We start from the raw sequence: 5000 nt of genomic DNA on the forward strand, positions 1-5000 counted from the left end.
CCCCGGCGGGTTGCTGGCCGAACCTACGATATATGGTTACAAGTCAATATCAGAACACTGCAATCAGCCTCGTATAGCAGTCATCGCATTACAGTCTTACCGATATCGATTCCAGCTGCAGATCCGGCTCGGAGCCTATAACAATAAATCCTACTTAATATACTTTCCGAAAACTTTTTCAATATTCCTAAATCCCCCATAATGTTTCAAGCCGGGGCGTTCTTCTCTCATCGGCCGCCGCAAGTAGCTCGTGAGGAGAAGGGAGGTGGGAGTCGGGAAAGGCCGTCGGTTCCGCGTCTTCCGTCGGAGGGAGGGAGCTTGCCTTGGCGGCGCTGGGATGAGCGGTTTTTTGCGTATCCTCAGATGGTTTGCCTGGCCGAGCGCTGTTTCTAGGCGCACTTAAGCTTTAACTGGAGACCTACATTAGATTTGTGTGCCAAGTTACTACTTTTATGTGATTTTTCAGTGCTTCTAGATATAGAAGAATTTTCTACCTACTAGGAGTGTAGTGTCATACTAGTTTATATAATTTGCATATATTTGCATTTTAGATATGTGAAATAGAGTCCTTGTTCCCAAGCAGAATAATATCATAGGAGCCGAAAATGGCCCATGTGGGAGGAATAAAACGAAGCGAATAAGGAGAATTTCCCGCCAATTCCTTCCTTTGGCTCCTTTCAGTGTGGCCTGAAAACTCCGTATTAGTTAATAGGACACTGATATAGGTATTCGATATTTACCTCCTTTGTGGTAAGCCAAGATTACCGCTAGCTGCCCCCCCCGCTCCTCCCCCTGCCACCCCCACCCCGCCCCATCCCTGCCATCCCCCCTCCGCCGCCCCCCCTGGCCCCTACCCTCTGCCCCTGTCCCTGTCGCCCCTAGCCTTCCCCACAACGCATGCACACAACAGAAAACGCAAGCACAACGCGGAGGGGCCGATTCGTCGATGAATCGCTGGATTACGTTTGTTAATATGAAAAATGAGCTTCCTTCCCCCCCCCCCCCCCCGCGATGCAGCAGCGGCGGCTCGCGAAAGTAATTATGTTCTGGGAAATGAAGCGGAATGATTAACATGCGAGGGATATGCCGGGAGGTATACCATGACTGCGTTATACTGAGAAACGCTCAGTTAGATTGTTTGTCATTATGGCGTTAGGATGACCGCGAACAAGAAACCGGATTTGTGTACTGCATCAACCTCGGCAGTCTGAGCTCAACACTGCACTTGGAACGGGGCACAAGTGTGCCGGATTCCCACAGCACAAATCCAGGCGAATACTGTGCATGTTTATATAGGAACTTCAGCAGTCGTAAAGTTGGGGTCACAGTATCGCGGTATTAATATGCAGCCTGACTGCGCTGTCCAAAGGTCCTTCGCCCAATCCGTAATGGGGCGATATTGCTAAATAATGCGATTAGCGCCGAATGGTCGCTCTTTTGTCTGGCCGAGGCAGGGGCTTCATATGGGTATTACAGACGTTTGGGTGCTTGTGTGCACGCGCGCATTCCCACAGATGCTCGCACGCACGCACGCACGCACACACACACACACACACACACACACACACACACACACACACACACACACACACACACACACACACACACACACACACACACACACACACACACACACACACACACACACACACAGAGGCGCCCGTGCGCAGTGAGTTTTCTGTTTTTTCATGTATGTTCATTATGTATGCTTATGTATGTGTGTGCGAGAGCATGTGATCACGTGTATACAAGTATAGTCATGTTTTTTACTCTATATGGAGAATTTAATGAAACATGATAGGTATGCTTTGTTTGATGATGCATTTTAAGATTTCAAACACAATTGCGAAAGGGAAATTGATTATCTTTAATACTTGACGTCAGTCATAAATGATGAGCCTCAGGGAATGCTTAATTTCCTTGCTCTAAGCTACAGCAAAACACTGTCTTCCTCTCTGTGTCTGGGATTCTCATCAAGTGACTGTGTTGTGTCATCCGATTTTATTTTGTTTCGTTTCATGTGCAGTGCAGCCGTTCATTGCGAATCTGTCTATTTGTTTTGCATTTTAACCTAACTGAAGTGTGTTTAGGGAAGTTGAATTTCAAGTAAAGGATTGGTGCTTATTTTACGAGAATTTAAGGACTCCATCTTCTCTTGCGGTATTTAATATCTAAATCTAATAGGCTATATATTACAGCAACCCTGAAACACGAAAAAGATAAGTTGCAACTCAGTATATCGTACGGCGAAGGTCTTGCACTCTACCTCCTCGGTGTACAGCAGGTGGAGGTCCCAGCTCCAAGGCAGCTGTTGTGAATAACTTATTGATCTTTCCAGCAGCCTAGTAAACCCAGATTGCTTGACATCTCTGTCCACGTCGTGTTCCCTGTCTGTTGCTCCCTTGTACCCAAAGCCCCCACACACCTGCGTAGCCCTGCGGGTCCTGAAATACAGGTGGACTTATGCAGGGACTGCTGGACCTGACACAGACGGCCCAACAAACAGATCGTTACTTCCCTGGCAAGAGGGGGAAGTCTCCGTCCGTCACGTGACCAGATACGGAGGGAAAACTTTCTTTACTTCTAGCTTCAGTATGCGTTGCGAAAAATAGGCACTGGCGTTTGCGTATCCACGGGGTCATATACGAATATCAATACAAAATACCTGTGGAAAAAAGTTGGAGATCGAAAACTTTACTTTAGTATTTCTCTTTGTAATCGGAGGGATATGGAACGAAATGTCGAGAATATGTCAATATGGCTTGAATGCCGAGAAGAAAATAACATTTTTTCGGACCTGTAAACCACGGGATTTTTTCCTCTTTTTGGTTCTTTTGTGGGAAGGCGAATAGCAATTTCACTTGTCATCGAGCTTTTGCGTAATACACATGCATTTTTCACGTCCCTGTTTTCCCTTTAATTGCTGTAAGATATGTGACACGGGAAAGGGATTTGTGAGCGAAGATGTACTCATCGTAAAGTAACTTATATTTTCTTGATTGTTTAATAGTGAAATGTAGGGCTTATGTAACTGCTTTTTTTGGTTTAGGATATACACAAAGAAACTGATGATTTTCTTTTAGTTTAATCTTTTATTTACCAGCCTGGTAACCTGCTAAGTTAAGTTAAGTAAGTTTATTTACCACCCTGGCTATCTGCTCAGGCGTGGGCAATCATGATTACAGTTTTACATATATCTGACATTGTACAGTAGTCTGTAACTACTGTAGTTGTACAAGGTAAAATATAAATATAAATCATACATCATACAAAAATTATTACTTACATATGCTTTTGCCACTGTGTTTGAATAACACTGTTATTTGCATACGGGAGTTATCACATAGTAAATTTAGGGTATAGTACGAGTATATCTTCCAATGTATCAGATGAAATGAAATATTCACATAGTTCTTTATACCTCATGTTAGGTGGTCTGAAAGGCTGTATCACATGACATTCCGAGATATAGTGCTCAAGTGTTCGTTTGTTTTCTTCGTTACACAGTCTACATCTAGATTCATCTGCACTTCTTGCACCGTGCAGTTGCCAGTACATTCTGTAACCTAAACGTATTCTGGCAATAACCACGTCACAATGTCTGGTTTGACTTCGGTGCCACCCATAGGAAAGCTTGCCATCCCTATACTGATCGTAGTGCCTTATGGTACAGCTTTCAGGCCTTTGAGTGTTAATCAGATCTACTAGTTCTTCCTTATGAGAACTTTTCAATATATGTGCAACCCTAGCAAGAGGCATCCCAAGATCTATGTTCACAATATCCTTGCTGCAGGCTTCTTTCGCCAATTTGTCTACGTGGTCGTGCTTGCGTATGCCAACATGAGATGGTATCCATACAAACTGAATGTTGAAATTACGCTCTGTTGCATAGGTTACGTTACGCTTAATGCAACTCACAATTTCTTCATCGCCACCTGCTTTGAAAGAATTTAGCGTCCGAAGAGCACTTTGAGAGTCACAGAAAACTACTCCAGAGCCCCTAGACATTAAGAATTCCGTTGCGAGGAGTATACCTGCCAGCTCCGTTTGTGTAGTGCTGGCCCAGTTTTGTATTCTCATATTAACCTGCTGACGTTGATCGTTGATGATGTGAGCCCTTAGAGTTAATGGTAAAAAGTTTGTCATTAGAACTTGGCAGACATAATACCCGAAATCCCGTGTGGATGACGGGCTACCTCGTGATGGATTGAAGAACGACCTTTCCTTTCACGCATAAATAAGATTTTGTCCCAATCTGCAAGAAACTGACACGCCCGCGTCACCAAGATGATTCAGGGCGAGGTAAACGCTGCGGTCATTAAAGGGTAAACCATTTGGTTTCAGGTAGCCAAACACACCGGATGTCTCGTCGGTAGACGTCGCTGCCGGGACTTAACGACCTTTAATAACCAGGTATCCCGAGACTAAGTACCTAACCTCAGGGCCCGTCCTTCCTGGCCAGGACAAGAGTCTTTACTCCCGCGCTATTCGCTCACCTTTCTTGCGGAGGATATTTGTGTGGCGACAGGGCGGGCGCGAACACCCACAATGCTTTGCTGCAGTGAGGGCAGGTGAGAGGGGGCAAGGGAAAGGTAGAGGGAAGGTGGGGGGGTGGGGTAGGTGAGAGACAGAGGAAAGGAAGAGGGAGAGGCGGGTGAAGGGTGAGTAGGGGGGATGCGGATGTCACCCGTGCCGCCCACCGACCTGTGTATTCTCGGCATCTCTTTCAGCGCACCGTAATTGAATCCTAGTTTTCTATGGCGGCCGGAGGTTGCCTGAGAGTTGTGGGGTAGGTGAGGTATGGACTAATTTCCTCGCGCGTTAGGGAAGAATGTACGGGAACTGTGGCCTCTGTGGCTAAAAACGCGCCTTTTTTGAGACGCGTTTTAGCCGTGTGTCGGCGCTGCTTTCTTTCAGAATGTCTCTTTAATGCCAGACGACTGCAAGTAAAATAAAAGAAAGCTAGTGGCTGAGTTTACGGAAGGTAGCGTTGCCAAGAC

The sequence above is a fragment of the Penaeus monodon genome, chromosome 14 (assembly GCF_015228065.2).
Source record: "Penaeus monodon isolate SGIC_2016 chromosome 14, NSTDA_Pmon_1, whole genome shotgun sequence".
Lineage (NCBI taxonomy): Eukaryota > Metazoa > Arthropoda > Malacostraca > Decapoda > Penaeidae > Penaeus > Penaeus monodon.